This window comes from Sorghum bicolor, chromosome 4, assembly GCF_000003195.3.
Source record: "Sorghum bicolor cultivar BTx623 chromosome 4, Sorghum_bicolor_NCBIv3, whole genome shotgun sequence".
Taxonomy (NCBI): domain Eukaryota; kingdom Viridiplantae; phylum Streptophyta; class Magnoliopsida; order Poales; family Poaceae; genus Sorghum; species Sorghum bicolor.
The window spans coordinates 33,929,538-33,955,096 of NC_012873.2; positions in this window are offsets into that span (position 1 = coordinate 33,929,538).

Below are 25,559 nucleotides of genomic sequence, written 5' to 3' on the forward strand. Positions count from 1 at the left end.
CTAATTCTACTTTTGCTCTTTTGAGGGGATGCATACCTTTCTTGCACTTTGAAGCTTTTTGAGGGGAATGAGATGCTCTACATTTTCTTTTTCTTTCCTCTCAGGTGGGTATCTTGTACCCCTAATTCTACTGTCGGACACTTGTCCATTTTTACCTCTCGTCTCACTTTTTCTTTTCTTCGAGGTTCCGGGCACTTGCCCCTTTTTATTTCCTCGTATTTTTTTTCTTTTTTTTCAGAGCATTCACCCTCCTAATGTAGCAAGTGGTAGTAACCAAAATATCTCGAGCATTTATTTCATGGGGAGTAACAGGGATAGGATAATGTTTTTGGCTACTCTCTCCTGGATAGGAGTAGAATAATTTTGGGTGAATCTGGAGATGGAAATGAATGGATGTATGTAGATGCGTACTTCTGGAGTAGAAGCAGCATGTATGAGTGAACGTGCAAGTGAATCTTGATTTTAACCGCATGACAAGCTCCTAACGGACTACACAGCTTGACCACACTCAATGCTCATAAGCAGTAAAAAGTAAATGTATGGTTCATAGTCTAATAAGCATGTATATGTGGCTGTGGTATGATTTTAAACTCTCATCATACAGGAACTCGTCATGCAACATTTTAAATATTTTCAAAGATAAAATTCTCCAGAATTCTAGCATCTCTAGGAACAGATAAATAGCAGCTCAACCTTCCCATATCGTATCCATTAACGACTTACACTTTAGATCAAGTACTCTTCCCACAAGTTTAGGTTTAGAGCAAATCTTAATTCATAACAGTCATGCCTAAACTTGAGAGAGATTTCAATTTTGAGAACTAGTCATGGCAGAGCAACTATTCATTATTTCTATATGAGAGCTTATCATGAGGGTTCATAGCAAACTTCATTTATTTATTTAATTAGCAAACTAAGCAAAGATATACATATAAGCACAAAAATCTTTATTTGGGTTTTTATGATTATGCATCTTTTTATTATTTGAGTAAAGTATAAACATGAGTAGAAATACTTAGCTGGATAAATGGGGGTGCTCTCCCCCAAGCTGGATTTTGACGTAATTTCTTCTAATGTAGCTAGCAGGTGGTGGAGGTGTATTTGAATGTCGGCAGCACCCTGACAGCGATTAGGATGTCCTCCGTCTGCTAGTCTTCTTTGATCCTTGAATTATGTGGACCTCAAATAGACAACAAAGCTTTGTGGAACAAGTTAAGTGTTAGCATAAATATCTAGCCTTTATCATGTTGAGCCTCCTTAATAAATGTTACTCTCTTTGGTAAGATCATAAATTTATTTTTATATTTTCATTTTTATAGGACAGGAATATATTTATTTTATTTTTATGACACCACAGTGAATGTACTTATAGGTTTTATGCCATGAGCATACTCACATGGGGCTTACTATTTTTAACATTTTTATTTTCTTTTCAAGATAGCATGATTAACTAACAAGCCATTTAAGGAAAGTAAATAATTTAAGGGAAAAGGGAATGCAGAAAGGATAAATATGGATAACTGTTGACGGTCCTTAAGTACTAAATTTAACCATCAACTAAACATGGAAAAGGATCAATATGCACCAAACATCTAGAATTAGGGTCTTATCTGACAGAATTCCACGAGCTTTGGTGTTTATCTATTTTTGCAGGGGGTTATCAGAAAATATGGAGAGAAGGCCCACATGTCATGTTTACAACGAGATAATTACGTGCCACAAAATTTTCCTCAATCTAGAAGAGTCCAGAAGCCACGGGAACGAACGGGAAGACGATCGGGCTCGGGAGCAGGGCGCCCGCCCTCCCCCCTTGGGCGCCTGCCCTGAGTTGGAGTCCAATAAGGACCCGTCTTGCGGATTACCCTCCACCGACCTAAAGGATCAAGGAAAACCATGTGATCAATGTCGGTTTGATCCGACGGCCCAAATTCACTGGAAAGGACTATATAATCAAGGCCTCTCCACCCCCGGGGGAAGAGAAGAGAAGAGGAGAAATCATTATCAGAGGTAGCCATCAAAGTTAGGGTTTAGAACTTCTCTCCCACAGAGAATTAGAATTAGTTACTCCTTAATCCTTCAAGTTTAGAGGATTGATTAGATCGCAATTAGAGAAGTAGAGCACTACGCTCTGGATTCGGATCTTCGGTAATAATGATTGGTATTATTTCATATCTTTCTCTAATACTTTGTTCTAATTGCATTATGTCTCTATTTATTATGCTCTTAGTTTGCTCTAGTTCTATATTTGATATAGTTATGATTGATAATGAGTTTATGTATAAGTTTGCAAAGCGCTTAGCTCTTGACGCACGGGAGTTAAGTGGTAGATCACATGTGGGCGTGGTGCTTAGATGTTATTTACCTGCAAATGTATCCTATTGGCTGGGTCATGTGGTAGTTCGCGATAGTGACAGCTTGGTTGATTCTTATATAGTCCACCCTCCGTTGATAGGACAGGCAGAATTTGTATTGAGGAGTAAGTCTTGCGATGCTCTGATTTACTTTAGCAATGTTCCTTATACATGAATGAAGAGTCTTTTATGCTATATATGATCTTGTAGATAACTAGAGTAGATTGTGACTTAGTAGATAGTAGATAACTTAAAATCCATTCTCTAGCTAATCTGACATCACCTTACATATATGAGGAGTAGTCAATTTTCTAATCGCTGTGTTATTAACCCATGAACTTATAATTCACTATCATTATCTTTATGGTTTACCCCCTGCCAAAGTAAGTGACTGTGTGACGAGTTCCTCATCAGTAATCATGTTCTTGCAAGTTTATCTCTAGTCTATGCCTCGATAGATTTATCCTTATCTTCATTTAATCCTCTTTCTCCTGAGCAAAATTATAAATAACGGTACCTGGAATACTTATCCTGGTGAAATGCTACAATGAGGTGTTTTATCTGTGCGCTTGCAGATAGAATAGATTATTTTCTAGAGAGCCTCCATATTTATAAATACCTTTGTACACTCTGGCACCATGCTGGGGATGACAACCTAGTATCTAAGTGGTGTTAGCTAGTGTCAACAATAACTACCGATTTTACCTTTCGGCGAGGGTTCAATGTTTTAAGTCTTCTGAACAAGACTTCTCACCGTGTTCATTCTTTAGGTGCGTCATTTGATTTAGGTGTGGACCTTGACGTCTGCACCTCTTGATACGGTGTCACCCATGTTCTTCGTTTGCCCAGCAGTTCGAAGTTCGGCGTTGGCAGCATCCTGATCAGTGTGTTTGTGCTCGTAGATCCAGGTCCTTCACTTGGTGGAATTTGGGAGTTGTAAAACTCCACCATGTTTTGTTCCAAGTGTACCTGCTCATAGAGACAAGGCAGAGATCAAGTGCATGGGTCCTGTTGGTGGAAAACACCAACAGAACCAAAAGTATATTTATTCTTCTCTATCCTTAAGCCTATGGAGCAAGGCAAAGTTGATGGGTGATAAGTTCATGAGTGTAGCACTTATAACATTTGTGAGATCAGATCGCTCAACCTTATGGAAAGATAATCTATCTATGTATATGTCTTTTTCTTTATATCTTCCCAAAGATTGAATGTGCAACATTTTAGCTCATATGATTAGGAGTGTGGGATAATGGAGGTAGTACTAGGAACACAGATTAAAGGACTAAACATGCTGAATCAATTAGGTTGGTTAATTTGGAGTTATAAATCATACATGTTTGTCTCTTTATTTATGTGAACGCCAGAACCAAGGAGAAGCTTATAAAAGTGATAGTCACATATCTTAAGATGTTACCTTACTTGAAGAGTGATGGTACAGTATCACCTTGTGGAAGCTTTCCTTTCTTAGCGGTTGTGCATTGTGTTTGTAGCACCCGCCATGGATCATCTCTTACGAGCTATGTCTTCCTTGTGTAAATTGTTAAACTTCATGTGTCTCTCTTTGTCTCCAATGTGAGTTTATCTAAGGACTTCCCAGGTTGATATTGAAAGTTTTCCTGCAGGGGTTAGTCTGACAAAATATACCAATATCTACTCAAGGAGTTTTTAGTTCAGTAACCAAACTAGACTCCATGTCTAATCAGATTAAGGAAGGCTATTTAACCTAAGCACCATGCTTAATTTAAATGTCAATGGAAGTATGTCGAGTACTTCCAAACCAACACTTGCTTGTAAATAGACAAAGATAGCATGACAGCATTTATAGAGATCTACTCAAGTGGAGATGAAGTAGTGTGTTTAGTATTTAACAAATTGAGCATGTCTCAAAGGTACGGACAACCAACATAGCAACATGGCAAAGGATGTTTTTATGTAAAGTACTCCCCCAAGCTTGATTTTTGCAAAATTCAAGTTTGGATGAATTTCATTCAGTGTTGCATGATGATTGGTTGGACATACCTTGTGCTTGTCGTTCATCCGATGTTCTTGCTCCAAGCCTGGAAAGGTTAGTGACAAGAATACCCGAAGGAATATTTTCACAATTATCTTTATGTGCTCAAAACACAAGGTAATGCTGTAAATAATTAAAAGCTCATGTTACGATATGATCAGTGCTTATTTTAGGACACTAAGCTTGTCCTCGGGAAACTATCAATTTATGTTGGTGAAGTGGTTTCCCCTTCGATGCTGACCTATATCAAGATCAACTCAACGAGATCTGCAATAATTATTATAGACATATGCATCGACAACCGCCCTTTTAAAGTTTTTATAAATAGAAAGGAAGAGGGGGTTGGAGATCTCAAATGTGGTGATGTTGGAGAGACCAATAGATTGGGAAGATGTTGCATATGAGCATGGAGTAAACGAAGTGGCTATGAAATAAATTCCATGCTCATTAATGTTATCTTCGTCTTCAATCTGAATGTTCGGAGTTTCTCCAAGATTGGTCTCACCTATGTCCTCTTCTGTAGTTGGATGAATCTCATCTTCAAAGGGAGTCAAGAACTCACCATTTGAAATTGAGCCAAAGTCAGAATCCATTAAGGCTTCTTCCTTATCCATCCATTCTACACATTCTAGCCATTTAGAACTTGTGATCAAGACAGGGGAGCTGATAGAATCTTCTATATGGCTTAGCTCTCCTTCTATGGCATTACTTGACATGCCATCCTTATGGTCTTCATGACTCCCATGGTTTGGTCGTCTTGGTGAATTGCTAGGATCATCATGAGACTGAAAAGGAGAGGGATAAGAAGGATCTCTAAGGTCAAGGATGGATTTAGAACTTGTGAACATGGAAGGGGAGCAGATAGAATTTTCTATATGGCTTAGCTCTCCTTCACTTGATATGTCATCCTTGACTTCTTCATAACAGGATCCAAGACATTCTCTAAGAGAACCATTATTGCAAGGATTTGAATTATCCCTGCTTGAAGGTCTCTTATGGAACCAGAAGTCTAAACCATCAGCATCTAAAAGATTTAAGGTCGAAATTCCTTCCTCCCTTGGAGAATTTTGGGGTATTGATGGTTTAGGATCGATAGCTAAAGTTTGAGATTGAAGTGGTTGTGATCTGGCTATCGAAACTTCTTCTTCATGTCTAGGAACTGGTTCTTTCTCTTTCTCAGGGATATAAATGCTTGGAAACTTTCCACTCAATGAATCAATTAAATCCCTAGCTTCACTAGCAGGTAGGTGATACAAGGATCCTCTAGAGGCTGTATTCAAGGTTTGCTTATTTTCCTTACTAAGGCCCTCAAAAAAGTGAATTAGAAGAACTTGTTCTGGAATAGAAAGCTTTGGGCCAGTGAGAGTAAGGTTAATAAAGCGGTCCCAGGATTTGCCAAGAGATTCTTCTTCTAGTTGCCTAAAAGAAAGAATCTCACGCCGAAGTTCCACCACTTTGGAGATTGGAAAATATGTAAAAAGAGAACTATTATATAACTCCTTCCAATCTCCATGAACACTCCCTACTTTGAGTTTGTACCAATGTCTAGCTTTTCCTGTTAAAGAGAACGGAAAGAGCTTCCATTCAAGGGTCTCATCGGACATGCCTTCTATGCGAAGGAGGTCACAGACTCGATAAAACTCTCTTAGGTGTGTGTATGGGTTTTCCTCACCTTCTCCTGAGAAAGGTTGTTTTTGAACAAATTCTATGTATTCGGGGTCTATCTCAAAACTAGATGCTATGATAGGCTTTGAAGATTTTGGTGGTTCGAGATGTGTGTCCGTAGGTCTATGAAATTCATAGATACACATGTTTGAATTCATGATAGACCAGAGATCAAGGATTAGATAAGAAGAAAGAATAGCAGAGATAAGGCAAAAGATAAAAAGAAAAATATATTTTTTATTATTTTTTTAGAAAATGATTAAGCTAGTTCGTAGTCAACTCAGCAACCGTCTCCCCGGCAACGGTGCCAAAAAGCTTGTTGACACTTGCTAACACCACTTGAATACTAGGTTGTCATCCCCAGCATGGCACTAGAGTGTACTATGGTATTTATACGCACACAGATAAATTCGCAAGCGCACAGATACCGTTGTAGCTTTTACCCGGTTAAAGATTTTATCATATTCATAGGGAAACGGGAGAACTGATCTACACTCTAAGTTAACCTAGATAGATAGGTATGTGTAAATAGGAAATATGATAGAATTGAATAACAATATTAAAGGTAAGATAACTATGGGTGCTAATATGGGAATAGAGAGTAGAGCAATCTAATATATGGGCGATGGTAGGAGAATAGAGAGGATAACTATGGTTTCTCTACTTCAAAGGGGTATGTCTATGTCTGGGACGAACCACGTGATAAGAATACACCACAATGGATGCTTATCCATAGGCCGGTAAACCCTACCAGTCCTGCTAACGGGAGGTGGACTACAGAGGACTAACGTAGCTGTCAAATACGTGGCCTACCACAAGATCCGGCTAGACAAGGGATATCTACAAGTAATCTAGGTCTAAGCACCACGCTTACACCTATACTACAACTCTCACCTATAGCGTCCTATAGATTAAAGTACTCAAAAGAGTTGTGAACCAGAACATACATGGATAGTAATTGCATAATGAAATAGAAGTAGATTACCAGAGTCATCCCATGAGCAAGCTTGATTAGAGCTTGATCATGGCGAAGTACAACCAGAAGAAGAACCGACAGGCCGGCCTCTCCTCCAATCCTCCCTCGCTCTCCATCTCACTACTATCTAGATCTACTCTAGTTTAGAGATGAGAGGAGAGCTCTCATCTCCAAACCCTAGCTTTTGCTCTGTCTATGAATAATGAATAGGGATCCAGAGGTGTGGCTCCTCCAGGGGCCAGGGGGTCTGCTTATATAGCCCCTCCATATGAACTTGGGCCGTCGGATCAAACCGACCTTAATCGCACGGTTTTCCTTGATCCTTTAGGTCGGAGGAGCATAATCCGCGAAGCTCAACCTGATTGGTCCAGATGACAGGGTGGGCGCCCTGCCCCCGGGCCCGCTCGGCTTCTCGTTCGTTCCCGTGGCTTCTGGAGTCTTCTAGATGATAGAAAATTGCGTGGCACATTAATATCTCTATGTAAACCCGACATGTGGGCCTTTCCTCTATATTTCCTGATAACCCCCTGTAGAAATAGACAAACACCAAAACTCATGGAATTCTGTCAGATAAAACCCTAAGTCTGGGTGTTGGTTGCATTTGGATCCTTTTCTTTGTTTATTTGATAATTAAATTTGGTACTTAAGGACCGTCAACACAGACGTCGACCTATCGACCTAGGTACCAGCTTTTTTCATCACTAAATCCTACAAGTCATGGTGGCAAGAGTGGAGGGGACAACTGTTCACAGCATCGGCTCATGTATATCAGAACATGATCGACCCCGAGCATGAGATCCCTAATGACACAATAAGCCTCTTCCCAGCACTTAACATTTTCTTTACTTCTAACCCCATCGGTAACTGACTCTTTCATTTTGACAGGTTGACGACCCAGCACCATCGGTGAGCAAAAGTGGGTGTCCATTCGACCTGCAACCAGTATCCCCGGTCTCTTTTATCGGTCATGATGCCCCCACTCTGGCAGCTCTGATGCATCGAGGAATCCGCTTCAAGAAGATGACCACCAAGCGCTCAAAGGCTACTCCATCGGTCGCGGCCGCCACCTTAGCACAAGCTTTCAAGGTAAAATCCTTAGTCATCTTTATCATACCGATTTCAGCCTATACTCACACTATTCTTTCAGGGCGTATCGACCACAACTGGAACATCATCGGTAACTTTGCCTTGCACCGAATACTTTTATTCTTAATGAATTTTCAGAAATATTTTCTACCTTTATACTCGACTTGTAAGATTTTCATACTTCATACAATTTGCAGCAAGAAACCAGTGTATCGGCAAGAACCCAAGATGTTCAAACATCGGGTGTCGATGCCCCCCAGCCAGCAGCCACTAAGGCCCAAGTCAAACGCAAGGCCACAAAAGATACCAAGGCCCAGCCAAGCCCAGCCAAAGCGACAGAAGGCTGCACCATCTTCTCCCCCTCAACTAGCACCTTAGAGTCAAGCTAAACCGGCTGATGCACCCGAACAAAAGGATGATCCAAGCAATCAGGGCACGTCATTGGCCGTTGCCTCCAAACAGATAATCATTATCCCAACACAAGGTATGTCAGCGGCTATCATATTTCAAGAATCTTCATCTAATAACTATTCGCTATACTCAGCATTAACCGATCTCATAGCTGAAGTGATTCCATCGGCAGACCCAACCGATCCTCTCAAGAAACAATCCAGATCAAATCCTCTAGCCAAAGGCAAGAAATTGCCTTAAAACAAGTAAGCTACCTGGCTCAACTGATTCTTGCATTTGCAATATTCATGCTTACTTCTAACTAATTCACTCCCTCTCTCTTCCTTAGGAGCAGGACTCTCCCAACAGCCTATTCTCCTTTGCCATCTAACGATGAAGGAGAAGAAGCAAGCTCTTCACTAGCGCTTGGGGCAACATCGGTGGAAGTCAAGTCCAAGCTAGAGGACCTATTGGGTTTATTGCAGCAAGATATAGCTCAGCTGGTGGATGATTCTGACCCAGCAAATGCTATCTTCAAGACACTCCGTGGTCAGGTCCCAGTCGATGTTGAACAAGTGCTTTTTCAAGCTACCCATCTGGAGAGTCGCTAGCTTCAATATCAAAAGGCCACTCAACGCCTTGACAACAGAGCTGCCCAAGCCCAGCTCAAAGAAGAAATGCTGCAAGTAAAGCACGTTGCCTATGAGAAGCACAAAAGCATCGGCAATTTACAAGCTTTAGGTGCTGTGAAGCAATAGATTTTAGATCTGTCGGCCAAAAGAGAAGCTCTGCTGGCGGAACTCAAACAGGTTGAAGAAGCACTGACTCAGGCCAAGCAAGAAGAGAGCCAGCTGCCCGATATGATCAAAGGTCTCCAGCAAGAAAGGGACACTCAAGCCCACAAAGCCTGTCATTGAAGAAGAAGCTCAAACTAGTGGAGGGTTCAGCCGATGAAGACACCAAAGAGATAGAGGAAGCCAATCAAATTTGCCTGCATGAAATATCGGCTATCCAGACTTTGTTGAACTTGTATATTTCTTTCATCGGTAGTATGTCGCACCAGCTCTTCTATGAAAACTAGTATTTTGTCCAGCCGATAGGATTGTTATCGGCACTTAAACTTCTTATGCATCGACCCAGATACTAGGGTAGTACTTCTTTAAATACTTTCCATTTAATGTTCTAGGAATTCAACCCCTTCGAGGGTTTCTAAGATGTATGCATTGCCAGGAGTAGATCGACTTATCCGATAAGGACCTTCCCAATTAGGAGACCATTTACCAAATTTCGAACTTTTAGTCCCAATTGGTAGAATTAATTTCCAAACTAAATCTCCATCGGCAAACTCCTTAGCCTTTACCATTTTATCAGACCATCTAGCTACTCTCCTCTTATTCTCCTCAATGCTAATCAGAGCTCTCAACCAATGACTGGCCACATCCTCCAATTCATCTTTCATCAGAGTAGTATAATCATCGGTAGTCAACTGATCCTGAGAGAATATCAGCCTAGAGCCAGTTTTGATTTCCCAAGGCAATACCGCATCATGCCCATATACTAGCTGATAAGGTGATACTTTAATTGCACCATGACATGCCATCCGATATGACCACAAGGTCTCATTTAATACCGTATGCCATCGTTTAGGGTTCTCTTCAATCTTACGCTTGATAAGTTTAATGATCCCTTTGTTAGAAGCTTTGGCCTGCCTATTAGCTTGAGCAAAATAAGGAGAAGAATTTAAAACCTTAATTCCCATACCGATTGTGAATTCATCAAACTCCCCTAACGTAAACATAGTACCTTGATCGGTAGTAATCGTCTGAGGAATACCAAAACGGTAAACAATATGCTCCTTTACAAAATCAATCATGTTGGCCGATGTTACTTTTTTCAAAAGAATTACTTCAACCCACTTAGTGAAATTACCGGTAGCAACAAGTATAAATTTATGCCCTTTACTTGATGGCGAATAAATTTGACCGATTAGATCAATAGCCCATCCTCGGAACGGCCAAGGTTTAATAATAGGATTCATGGTCGATGTAGGTGCTCTTTTAATGTTACCAAATTGTTGACACCCTTGGCATCCTTTGAAATATTTGAAACAATCTTCGAGAATAGTTGGCCAATAATATCCATTCCTTCTAATCATCCACTTCATTTTAAAAGCCGACTGAAGTGCTCCACATACTCCCTCATGAATTTCACCCATCAAACTCTTTGACTCATCATCACTAAGACATCTGAGCAAAACTCCATCCAAAGTATGATAATATAGTTCATCATCAAGGAGTACATACTTAATGGCCTGAAATCTAATACGTTTTTCATCCTTCTTAGAGGGGTCTTTCAAGTAATTGATGATTTCTGTTCTCCAATCATCGGCACCGATTACTGATGTGAGTACCTCTAGGATAGGCTGATACCCCGAGGCATATTGGGCTAGCCGATTAGCTTCCTCATTATGTAATCGATGAATATGTTCCAGATGGAAGTAATTCTTTCAACAATCGCAAACATCTTTCATAATACGAAATTAAAATCTCACTTCGTCATTCATAAATTCCAATCAATTGATTTATAACAAGCATAGAATCACTAAATATTTCAACAGCATCGGCACGAATCTCTCTTAGTAATTCCAACCCTTTTACCAAAGCTTGTTATTCAACATGATTATTTGTCGATGTGGCAACAATCGGCAATGAAAACTCATACCTTCTTCCTCGGGGAGAAATTAATACTATGTCGATACCCGCCGCTTGATCATATGTAGACCCATCAAAGAAAAGTGTCCAAGGAGCAACTTCTAACTAGCTCACTGAATTGCAATATTGAGTAACAAGATCGGCCATAACTTGCCCTTTGACTACCTTAGCCAATTCGTAACGCAAGTTAAACTTTGACAATGCTAGAACCCACTTGCCGATTCTACCACTCAAAATCGGCATCGACAATATGTATTTGACCACATCATCTTTGCATATAATGCCTTAATTTAGTACAAGAAAACTATAGACATAAGCACAATTTCTCAATGGCCGAATACCTCGTCTCAGCATCCACCAATCTTCTACTTAAATAATAAATCACACGCTCTTTCCCTTCAAATTCTTGAATGAGGACTGAACCGATAACAGTGTCATCGGTCGGCAAGTATAATCTGAAGGGTTTTCCATGTTGAGGTGGAACCAGTACCGGAGGAGTCATCAAATAATTCTTAATTTCATCTAGAGCCAACTGTTGTTCAATCCCCCACATAGACTCCTGATCAGCTTTTAATTTGAGCAAAGGACTGAAAGCCTTGATCTTGCCCGATTGATTGGATATGAACCTCCTGATGTAATTAATCTTGTCGATCAAGTACTGAAGCTCAGTTTTATTGGCAGGAGCAACTACTTTGCTGATTGCATCAATGAGTCTTCTACTAATTTCAATCCCTCTCTGATGCACCATGAAACCCAAAAACTGGCCTGCCGATACACCGAATGCACATTTATTAGGATTCATCTTCAAACCATGTTTCCTTATACACTTGAGTATCTTCCGTAGATCGACTAGATGCTTCATAAAATCTCTGGACTTAACCACCACATCATCAATGTAAATCTCAACCAACGTGCCGATGAACTCATGAAAAATAAAATTCATAGCCCTTTGATAAGTGGCACCAGCATTTTTCAAACCAAAAGTCATAACTATCCATTCAAACAAACCAACATGGCCAGGACACCTAAAAGCAGTTTTGGGTATGTCTTGTTCAGCCATGAATATTTGATTATATCCTGCATTGCCATCCATAAAGCTAATAATTGTTGACACTTGCTAACACCACTTGAATACTAGGTTGTCATCCCTAGCATGGCACTAGAGTGTACTATGGTATTTATACGCACACAGATAATCCGCAAGCGCACGAATACCGTTGTAGCTTTTACCCGATTAAAGGTTTTATCGTATCCATAGGGAAACGTGAGAACCAACTACGCTCTAACTTAACCAAGATAGATAGATAAGTGTAAAATAGGAAAGATGTAGAATTGAATAAGAACAATATTAAAGGTAAGATAACAATGGGTGATAATATGGGAATAGAGAGTAGAGCAATCTAATATATGGGCGATGGTAGCAGAATAGAGAGGATAACTATGGTTTCTCTAGTTCAAAGGGGTATGTCTAAGTCTGGGACGAACCATGTGATAAGAATACACCACAAAGGATGCTTATCCATAGGCCGATAAACCCTACCCGTCCTGCTAACAGGAAGTGGACTACAGGGGACCAACGTAACTGTCACCTACGCGGCCTACCACACGATCCAGCTAGACAGGGGATATCCACAAGTAATCTAGGTCTAAGCACCACGCTTACACCTATACCACAACTCTAACCTATAGGGTCCTATAGATTAGAAGTACTCAAAAGAGTTGTGAACCAAAACATACATGATTAGTAATTGCATAATGAATGAGAAGTAGATTACAAGAGTCATCCCATGAGCAAGCTTGATTAGAGCTTGATCATGACGAATTACAACCGGAGGAAGAACCGACAGGCCGGCCTCTCCTCCAATCCTCCCTCGCTCTCCATCTCGCTACTATCTAGATCTACACTAGTTTAGACTCCAAACCCTAGTTTTTGCTCTGTCTATGAATAATAAATAATGATCAAGGGGTGCCTCCTCCAGGGGCCAGGGGTTCTGCTTATATAGTCCCCTCAAGGGAATCTGGGCCGTCGGATCAAACCGACCACTACAAGAGATGTGACCTTCTATGATGATTATATGCTGACAACAGAGCAATCTGTCACTAAATTATTAAGATAATGACGATTTTCAAGAGCCAACCTTGGTTAATGACGAAAATATATTACCTGTCACGAAGTCAAAATCAAAATCGTCATTACCTATTTTGGCATCGTGGTTATGACGGATTTATATGACAAATGTTCATGCATCATAGTTATTTATTGAATAAAGAAAATTATGGTTAGATTGTTCTGACATAATTGATAATACTATAAAAGTCCTTCGCAATGTTAATTTGTCACTTGTTTGAGTCCATAATTCTACCATATCATTATTAAATATTTACTTCTCTCTACTTTAATGATAAACTACACCCTAATATTGCTTAGAAAAGCTGCAATTGGTCTCCTGCCAACGATTGGTGCAAAAAATGGCCACCAGCCAAAAAAATTGTCTCCCCACCAACAATAAAATTGTCCCTCTACCTCCCCACCAATGATTCCCGCCAGCCTCTCCATCTCCCGCCATCTTTTTTTGACCAATTACCACTTATGTCCACTATAACAAGTCCTTCATGTATTCAAATCAAGGGTATTATAGTAAATTCCTATACAAGAACTGAAACCCTGCACATTCCAGTCTGATTTCATCTTTCCCCTTTCCCATGTGCATCTAGCCGCCACCACTCCCCCTCTACCTCTACCGTAGCTCTTGCTCCCAGAAGCCAGCACCACCAGCCAGCACCACATCTACCAGCTACCCCCTTCCTTCCTAGTGCTAGGCGACGAGTTCTGCTCCAAATACAAGATGCCTCCTAGGAGAAAGGTGCAGACTGCCAAGATAGTTGAGACGCCCACAGGTAATTCCTCAAGCTTGAGCGCCAGGCAAGGGAAAAACAAGTGGATCTGAGGGGTGCCAATGGGGATTTGGGTTTTTGGTGTTCTGATGTTCGAACTTAGGGTTTGAGGTGAGGGGATTTTGGTTCCTGTGGGCGAGTCCGTGTCCAGTGGCAGTGAGTCGGCGAGGGATGTGTGCCTCCGTCCTCTTGAGATTTTGGGGGAGTGGGCAGCAAGTGTGGAGTGGCCTTCTGGAGCACGGAGTGGCCTGGTTGATGGTTGTTGACGGCCCTGTGTCTGCACGGATGAGTTGCTGTTATGCGTATGCACGGAGATAAACAATAGAAGCTAGTTAGCTAGCATGTATGTTTGTACCATTTCGTTCATGGTTTTTGAAAAATCAAAGGAAAATAATTGTAGATCCATATGGGTTCAAACTAATTTTGTTAGTTTATCAGATCCATCCTATACAGAAGAAAAATGTGTTTACACATTTTGTTATTATGCAGATTTCTATGTTTAATAAATATGAAGAGAATGTTTAAAGCAAAATAAATCTTGAGTTCCCTTAACATTAGGAAAACTAATTATTTTTAGAATTAGAAAAACCAGAACTAAATTTGGTAAATACTAGAAAGCAGAGTTCCACTCTGCAAAGATTGTTGCCTAACAATCCTAGATACCACGAGTTAGGAGATCCTCTGAAGGTTATTAGCAAATAGAAAATAGCACTATCAATTTCAGAGTATGCTGCTATAAGTTCAAAATTAAAATGATGGAAGTGGAGTGAAGAAAAGACAATCCTTCATAGGATCTTCTTGGTGAATCATTCATAACCCTTGTTCTAAAACCTGCTGACTTTTGTGAATCCGCAACCCATCTTAAAATTCAGAAGTTCTACAGAGATGCATGAGCATTTACATGTGTGGGAAATTAGTGGTTAAACTAGAAATAGTAAATAATACAGAGATGCTAGCAGTATACATTTTTATTTTACAAGCAACAACATACATTTTTATTTTTTGCTCTGACTACTCCCTTATAATTGTATCAATTGAATGTACAGAAGCAACGACACTCGAATATTTAAGACAGAGGAATGAAAACATTATGAGAAATGACCAATTTTTCCAAAGCCTTGGGCTCAGTACCCTAGCTGTGCAAGTTAAGGGTAAAAGTGCAAGGAACAAGGATGATGTTCCAAAAAAATCTGGATCTCTGTACGATCCTGAGGACGATGAGGGCTCTAACCAACATGATGAGGATGAAGTCAGCATGGTATGAAGGATTGTTATTGATCATTATCATTTTGGTGACTGCACTTCTATTAATTTTTGGGTCTAATTCTTCTTGTTTGCTTCATACTAGGCTCCTAACATGGGTGAGGATGGATGTAGCAAGAATGGCCAACTTATTGGCAAGTTCTGCGCTAGAGGTTCAACAACGTCAAAGAGAGTGGTGGCACCACAAGAACAAGGGGAAAGTACTAGAGTTACGAGGCAAAGGACTGCTGCAAATCGAAGCCTCACTATTGTCACGCATGATGCTTTGGCATTTACCTATACTACAAGCCAGAATGAGGAGCATATGAACAACAATGATGAAGGCAAGTGCTTATGTGACCTGATCACCTTTTATGAAATGTCTGTTACTACATTAATTAGCATGTATGAATCTGTAGACAGTAAATGTCAGTTACTGGCTTCCTTTATTTCTATCATGATGCTTCATTGTAGACTTCATTGCTTGTTGGTATCTTACTAGTGAATTCAGAGATAATAAGACATGCTGAATCTGTAGACATAGTTCTAATGCTAATATCTTCTTTTGCATTCACTAGTATTAGCATGTATCAGTCTTTGGTAATAGTATAAAAATTCAGATATCCTAATGAAATCAGATTGATACTTATTCAGTAAATCTAGAATATATTTGCTACTAACTCTACAAATGAAATCTTGTTAGGTGCATTATTTGCAAGTGCACAACATGTGCCGCGGGGGAAATATATGGGCAAAGAGCTAGATGCATTGAGTAGATTGCTAGGGACAAAGATTAAAATTGACATTGCTGAAGGGAATAGAAGGCCAAATGCACCAATGCAAGCTGCAAAACTTGCATCAGTGGCTGGGATCTCACTTAGGATACATACACCTATCTTCCCACACTAGAAGAAGTACAAGAAGGAACATAATAAACATCTTGTTGAAGCCTACATTGGCAAAGTTGCTGTAAGTCAATATCTATTTGACTTGTTCAATCATAGTTCATTGTGTCCTTTTTTGTTTTCAAATCTAATCTCTATTTTCCTACTAGACCCCATTCGACATGGACACTAAAAGTGAGGCTGTACAAGCTGCTTGTGTTGACATGCTAAAGGGTGGACAACGCCAGATGAGGCATAGGTTGAAAAAGAAGTATTTTGATGGAGTTGCTGCAAATCTTGTGAGGACAACGTCACCTGTGAAGTGTATGACTGATGATCAATGGAGAGCTTTAGTGGAGATGTGGTCCAACCCAAAACACAAGGTATGACATTAGTGATGTTGCTGATAAATGTGTACATAACTAGACAATTCAGATTTAAGTGGCATTTGTAGTCCTTTTTAGTACTTATTTTTATGTCCTTTACCTTACAAATTTGTGTGATGTGCAGCACACTTGTGTCAAAAACCAAGTTAATCGTGCGAAAGTCCAGTTCCATCAGCGTACAGGTTCTTGACGTTACATTGCACATGCCTATGTCACGGTAGGACAAATTTAATGCTATGTGATCTTGTTGCTGATCTTCTAATTTCCATGAGCTATAGATAGTTGTTATTGTCTCATGGTTCATGTTCTAAAATCTTGCATATACCTTGTACATGCTTGAATATATGTTTATTTTCATGTGCTTCTAATTTACATGCAAAAATATGCCTCCAATTGAATTTCTGTCCTTGTTATACTTATTGAAAAATACTTGAATGAGCAAAACTTGTTCAATGAACTTGTATTTCTAACTCTCTGTTTGCATGAGTGCATTGCTGGTAGCACTTTGGCCACATTTTGTTTCATTAAAGTTTGCTGCACATTATTTGAAATGAGAAGCCATGGAATTGGTTCAAGCTAACATTGTAGTTGTTTTCTCATTATTTTAGAAACAAGAAAAATATAAAGACATAGAACCCACTGCAATTGATTTGTTCAAGGAGATGCATTGCAGCAAGAAGAGTGGATTTTGTGTGCCTGTCAAAAATGCAATTGTAAGTACTTTTCTCCTCTTCTCCAAGACATTCTTGAAAGTCAACTTGAATATTTGGCCGGATTGGCTGCACATCTTGTGCTGCAGTTATTGTTGCATGCTACTTATAATCTGAACCACTGAAATCCGATGCATAGAATCTGATCCATGCACGCACCAATAGCTGCAACTACTATTGCCTTTACTTCATGATTGGAAATGATTTTGGGCTATTTTTGCTATTGTCAGAATTGATGTTGGAAGGGTTATGATGTACTTTTTGCTTGACTACTTTATTACATTATTCATTTCCCAATTTAGGTGTATGTAGTCTTCTAAATTCACATGTGTATATCCCCATGCTTGAAATGATGTTTCAGTCTATTTTGGCTAAAGTAAGATCATATTTTAGGTCTTTGTAAAGTATTATTGTAGGCAGTTTTTCCTATATTGCTATAAATCTATACCAAAGTCAATACTAATTTTGTATCATTCTATTGCTAGGCTGCTATGGAAGCAATTGAGGCTGCACCAATGCAAGAAGGCCAGCAGTCACTATCTTCTACTGAAATTGTTTCCAAGGTGCTGCCAAAATCAAGCACATTTCTCCAAAATGTGGGTCTACCAACCTTGAAGCCAAGTAGTAGAAGTGCAGTTAGTTCACAGGTGTGGGAGCTACAGGCTCAACTTGAGGCTAAGGAGCAAGAATTTGTGCAACTTAAGCAAGAATCCGCACAACTTAAGCAAGAGGTGGCTAGCCAAGCACATGAAATTGACAGTTTGAAGAAGGGACAGCAAGAAACTCATGCCCTCCTTCGACAGCTGATTAACTTCAATCAGGGTCAAGTCACTCCTCCCTAAAATTTGTGAGCATCATCATCAAGATATGCATCAAGGCGAGTTAGTTCAATTATGCCTTTTGTATCTATCCCTAGAATTTGGGCATATGAGAGTCTTTGGTGAACTCTGTAGCATTTTGGTCTACTTGTGGGTGCTGCAATACAAACTATGAACTTAGTATTGCTTTAGCTTGCAAACTATTTCAAGTTGTTATGTATGACTTAGATGGATGTATGAGTGAGTTGGATGTATGGTTGAGATTGTTGCTTCTAAGATGTTGAATGGATGAATATGAAATTTGTTATGGATCAATGTATGTCTGTCATTTGTTGAATTCAATTATATGGTTAATATTGTTACTATATAGGCACACATGGTAGTTGTCTATTTGAGATTTCATGACAGTTTTAATGACAAATAATGATCGTCATTATTGCTGGTGACGAAAATATTGTTGTCACTAACTCAGTGACGATATACTCTCAATCGTCATGGAAGGGGCTTTAACACGCACCTTCGGTGACGATAGGTATTTCGTCACTGCATCGTCACAGAGCATATTATGGTGACGTAAATTCCTCTGTTTATGACCAAAATGAGCTGTCACAGAAGGCCACATCTCTTGTAGTGGACATTGATTGAACGGTTATTCTTGATCCTTTAGCTCGGTGGAGCATAATCCCCGAAGAGAGTCCTGATTGGACTCTATAGCTGGGCGGGCGCCCAAGGGGGGAGGGCGGGCGCCCTGCCCCCGAGCCCGCTCTATCACAGAACTGACCAAATTATAAGAGTTCAAGTGTAGAAATGATCGACAAGCAATCAAGTTTCCAAACTTGAGCCCATATAATCCCGGTAGTCAACTGAAATCACGAAGGACTTCAAACCAACTTGCAACAAACCAAGATCGTAATAGTTCAACACAACACAGCGATTGTTACATAGTCATTCATTGCCGTTGAAGCGGCATAACATCGGAGTTACTTAGTTATTACAACACATGTTTGAAGTAGCAGAAGCAAAATAATTACACACACTTTCCAAAGTTCATTTCACAAGTTCTGGTTCAGCCAGGGTCTCATGCCATCCATCCAAAAGCAACAGATACGAAGTAGTTAGAGAACCGTGCCCAACGGTTTAGTCCTCATCCCCGGCGGGATGGAGACAGGTCTTGCAAAAGCCATCATAAAAGATATCATCTACAACAGGTGGGAATAAACCCTGAGTACGAGGATGTACTCAGCTAGACTTACCCGTCTAGTAAAACATAAAAGACACCAAGGTTCATGCAAGAATAAGTATAAAGTGTGGCTAGCTTGACTCAACATTTGCCGAAATGCTTAAGTTGAGACTACACCATTGTAGAAGCATCATAATACTTGTCATTAGCCTACCACTAGATTAGCACCTGTACTAAAACACGTCACTTGATTATTACAATCAATAATAACCATATCAAGTTCATCATGTACTCTTTCTTGCTATCATCATTATCATGAACCAAAGTTCTTTAGTGCATGCTACGTTTGCCACTGCTCTGTTAAGTTCTCACTATTCGGGAGAGACGGCGATTCGAATCGATTCCTATCCAGCTGGAGGGTTATATGTAGCACTCACCCAAGCATCCCCCGTCGGAGAGCTAGCAGGTCACCTTTGGTACGACTCAGGAATCACGGCTCCGATCAGTGCCGCACTCCCAGGGCTACCACTCTGCCAGGGAGGTCAGGAATTTTAACTCACCTACCTTTGGTCTTATGCCAATGGTCCCGCGCACACCGCACTTCTTCCGGTAGTGCGCACTTTATACTTGCCGGTCTTCCGGGCTGAGTCATACTACTAGGCTTCGCGGTCGGAACGAGTTATCCGGCCAACTAAGTGTTAGGCATGCGTTCAACATGACAAGAGGACGTACAACGGTCGGTCCTTAGCTGCCACAGATGGAGTTACTATAACCTTGCAAAACTCCGCCCGGCTTAAGTTAATTTAATCAGGTTCCATCCACGATAGCACATATAGTCCATCGTGATCCGACATAACCCTATATCGCGCAGGTGACAGGATATCACCCGACTTCTACCGCTTAAAGCATGGCTAAGCTGCTACTCGATCCTAACTCTATAACCAGGTAGTGGTAAGATATCTGGATAAGGATTGAGTAAAATGCAGCAAAGGTTTCATCACAGTTCCTATACTTAAATGCATCAATAGATATAACATATTCAGGTAAACTTTCGAAAGTAAAGGGGAGACTTAGGATGCTCCGGGGCTTGCCTTCCACGAACGAGGCTGGCTCATGATTCGGGCACTCAACTTCCTCTTCGGGCTCCTCGAGTCCGGCTTGCTGGACCTCCGTCTCCGGGTTGCCCTCCTGGCCTTCGGGGTTCACTTGAAGCTCGAAAGAGGCTGTCACGTCCGATGCACCTATTGCATGCTCGATGAATAAGAAGGTGTGCATACTAAAGGATGAATGCTTGATAACATCATTAGACTCACTGGACACTCATTTACGGAGCAACTGTTATAACAAGTTCACACAAGATGATAAGTTAACTTAGCCAAAACCTACCAAGTTAAACTATAAACAGCAAGCATCACATAACAGAACAGCTCAGTAAACAGGTCATAACTATTGCTAAACAGATCCAACAAACATAAGTGAGGACATTCTGGAAAGCTTATGAAATTGTCTACAATTCATGTTTAAACATCACAGCAAGATTCATAGGTTAAACAAGTCATTTAAACAAATTTCCAGGTTCTGTCCCAGAAAACAGAGAACACCTATTTCTGGAACTCAACTTGGAAGGGCTATAACTTTTAAACTATTGGGCCAAATGATCTCAAATTTAAACCACAGCTAGTTCATAAAGTTTACAACAACTTTGATTTAGACAAGTCTTTCAGAAAACCAAGGTATCATTAAGCAAAAGTTAGACTACTTCCTTGCTGTCCAGAACAGCTTTTTAACCCTTAATTAATTATTTAATGACATAGCCAAAATATAATCAGTGTCAACCACATGGCTTATAAGCACAAACATACTATAGGATTACCAGAACAACATATGTTAACTCCAAAACACTTAATAATAAGACATTTATTAATTTAATTCTATAAACGAGCATAATTACAAGATACTAGCAAAATGCTCAGAAAAATCTACAAAAATTACAGGAGCACAAGCATAGCATATACATATTACCATAAAATTTTCAGAGCAATTGCACATACCAAATTCAGGATAAGCACTTAACATGTGGCAAGGTGTTTATCTTCCTAAATTCAGAAACATAGCTTATATAGTGTCAAACAACAGATTTCAGATTATTTACATACTACTATGACCATAAAGAAGTGTGACACCAAAGTAGAACACCAGCATAAGCATCAATTAATTATTATGATTTAATTAAGAAAACAAGCCATATCTCAAACATAAATTACATATCACAGATGCAGTACTCCAAAATCATGAAATATTTATCATAGCATTCTAACACCACACAGAGACTACAATAAAAATTTCATGGCAAAAGGAGCAGTATAACAAAAGATATGAATTTACTCATAAGTAACAAGATTAAATCCTAATAATTATTTTTCCCAGAAAACATGGTTCATTTTATATTTTTACAAAACAATAGCCATCTCAAAGAATTTCACAAAATTGGTCTCACAAATTTTGGATCTCAGAAACAAGAGATATGATTTTTGCAAGAAAGCCAAAAACCTGGATTTGAATAAAAGAAAAGGAGGGAGACGATGTGTCACTGACAGTGGGTCCTGCATGTCAGGGTCATCTTCCCCACAGCCGAGGCGACTCTCGCCGGCGATTTCTCCATGACGGCGAGGTCTCCGGCCAAACCAAGGGCACCAACGTGATCCCCAGACCTTTGCGAACTGATTGACCCCCTTTTCCCCGCGGCGGAGCCACCGGAAATGGCTCGCCGTCGATCATGGCGGCTTGGCGGAGGTGCTCGGCGTTACGCCGGAGCGCTCAGGCCGGTAGAGCGCTACCTAGGGTTTCCTACAGCACCAGCAGACTATGGTGAGGCTTCCTAGGTAGGTGACTTGGCTTGAAACGGCGTGGAATGAGCTGGCCACGAGAGAGCCCAACTCCGGCGGAAACATGGCGGCGCTGCGTGTCGTGTCCGGCGACGGTGAGCGCGGTAGAGCATCCACCAGGTGGCGCAAACGCTTGCTAAGGACCTAAGCTACCTCTAGGACCTAACCAGAGAAGATGAGAGGCTCTGAGGAGCTCGGCATTGAGTTCGCCAGAGAAGAAGGTCACGGCGACCTGATTTGGGGGGAAAAGGAAATGTCGGCTCACCGGAGGATTTCACGGTGAGTTAGCGGGTGGATGGTGAAGAGCGGTTCACGGCGGAGCTGTGAGCGAGTTTTGGTGAGCAGTGGCGCAGTGACGAGCGCGATTGAGCTCGCTGCTCGCCGGAGTGAGCTCGCGACGATGAGCTCACTGCGTCCGCGTTTCTGGCGAGAGGGTGAGTGGAAGGAGAGAGTAGACGCGTCCACTGCGTCCGGGGCATCGCCGTGGAGGTCATGCGCGTGCTGGGAGCTGACGAGCGGGGCCAAGAGCGACGTACGGGCGCGGTCGGCCACGTCGACGAGCTCGGCCTCGATTCAGTTAAGGTGATGACTGTCTGACAGAGCGACTTTGACGGTGATTAACTCCCAAACCAGAGCGAGTTAGGAGATGGTGTAGTTGACAAAGTTCAAGTACTAACTGAGTTCTACAACATTGTCAACTAGAGCAAGAGCTAGATCGGTCTGGATTGAGAGATATAAAGTTTTCAAAATTGATCAAGCAAACTGCTGCGTCTCCAGACTTAGAAAATATTTCTAAGTGTTGGAAACAGCCCCAAATCTGCCTTGTGGGTCACTTTTGAGCTAGATGTGATCATTTTCATGAGATGGCCATAAAACAACTTTTAGTCCTTATAAAATTTTCTATAACTTTGCTGTAGAAAGTTTTGACATGCAAACGTTTTATGAAACACTTTTTAAAGCATAAGCACAAGAGGTTTCTAGGGCCTATACATGTAAATATGACTTAAGTGATTATTTTGGAGAAGTGATCAACATGAACATTGTTTCTAAGATTGAGTTAAGCATAGATAAGCTAATTACCAAGGCTTAACACACAAGCATGAGGATGGTTCACACAAACATAAGCATAGGAAGCATGATAAAACAAGTTAAGGCACACTTAAGCATAAAATGACATGGCTCGAGGTAGATGATGATCATGATATGCTTGAGTAGATGATGATGCTCATGTTATGCATGTGATTTATGCAACCATAACATTGGGGTGTTACAGCCCTACCCCCTTACAAAAATCTCGTCCCGAGATTTGAAAGCTTACTGATTTTCGAAGAATGTTTTGTAAACTTCTTTTAAATAATCCTCCGTTTCCCAAGTGGCATCTTCCTCCCCGTGGTTACTCCACAATACCTTGTAGAACTTAAGCACGCGATTATGAGTCACCCTTTCCTTGTGGTCAAGAACCGCTATAGGTTTTTCTTCATACACCAAGTCAGATTCCAACTTGATATCCCGAACTCCCACTCGTTCTTCCGGAACACGAAGGCACTTCTTCAATTGTGATACGTGGAATACAGGAAAAATAGCTCGAAGCTCAACTGGTAGTTGAACTTTGTATGCCACATTCCCTTTCCTTTCAAGAATCTGATAGGGTCCCACATAACGAGGTGCAAGCTTTCGCTTGACTCCGAACCTTTGTACTCCCTTCGTCAGAGACACCTTGATATACACATGGTCGCCGACTGCAAACTCAATCGGTTTCCTTCTCTTATCAGCATAACTTTTCTGACAAGCTTGAGCAGCTTCCAGATGTTGCTGGATGGTACAGATTTGCTGCTCTGCTTCGTTCATGAAATCAATGCCATGATACCTTCGTTCCTCGGATTCCACCTAGTTCAACAGGGTTCGACACTTTCGACCATACAGGGCTTCGAACGGAGCCATCTTGATACTCTCCTGATAACTGTTGTTGTAAGAGAACTCAGCTAACGGCAACCACTTAACCCAAGAACCCTTTGAGGAGAGAGCACATGCCCTCAACATGTCTTCTAGGAGTTGGTTGACCCGTTCAGTTTGGCTGGCCGTTTGGGGATGATAAGCAGAACTACGGACCAAGTGTGTGCCAATCTGCTCATGAAGACACTCCCAAAAACAGGCAGTGAACTATGGTCCATGATCTGATATGATAGTTCGAGGCACACCATACTGACGAACAATGTGCTCGAAGTACAACTCCGCATATTGATGTGGACGATAATCAGTTCGGACTGGAATAAAACGAGCAACCTTGGTTAAACGGTCTACAATCACCCAGATAGAGTCGTAACCCTTGACAGAAGTTAGAAGTCCAACAATGAAATCCATGCTGACTTCTTCCCATTTCCAACCAGGAATTGATAAGGGTTGAAGTAAGCCTGCTTTCATGTGAACGGCCTTCACCCGACAACAATTGTCACAACGAGCGACAAAAGCAGCAATCTCCTTTTTCATCTTTGTCCACCAAAACAGAGGTTTCAAATCCTGATACATCTTGCTACTACCAGGATGGATAGACAATTTGGATGAAATAGCTTTAGATAAGATCTAATTTCGTAGCTTGTTGACGGTCCTTAATGCTCACATTTAACCATCAACTAATCATGGAAAAGGATCCAAATGCAACCAACACCTAGACTTAGGGTTTTATCTGACAGAATTCCACGAGTTTTGGTGTTGGTCTATTTCTACAGGGGGTTATCAGGAAATAAGGAAGAAAGGCCCACACGTCGGGTTTACATAGAGATATTAACGTGCCGCGCAATTTTCTACCATCTAGAAGACTCCAGAAGCCACGGGAACGAACGGGAGGCCGATCGGGCCCGGGGGCAGGGCGCCCGCCCAAGTCCCTTGGGTGCCCGCCCAGCTACAGTAACCAATCAGCTTCAACTTCGCTGATCGTGCTCCACCGACCTAAGGGACCAAGGAAAATCGTGCGATTAATGTCGGTTTGATCCGACGGCCCAGATTCATCTAAAAAGACTATATAAGCAAGGCCCCCTGGCCCCTGGAGAGTATACCTCTTCTACAGAATCAAAGCTAGGGTTTCAATTCTTCATCCAAGTAGAGAGGATCCTGCTAGTTCTTCTAGTTCTACCTCTAGTTCATCTAGATCTAGTTCTAGTTCATCTAGTTCTAGTTCTAGTTCCTCTAGTTCTAGTTCTAGTTAGTTCTAGTTGTAATCTAGAAAATAGGGAGAGAGAAGAGGAGAGCGGACGAGGAGCCGGATCTGTCGGATCTTCCTCAACATTATACTTTTGCAGCATCTGGTTCGTTCTTCATCGTTCTCCAGGTTCTTCAATTCATAATTCCTGAGTTCTTTAATTACTTTTATTT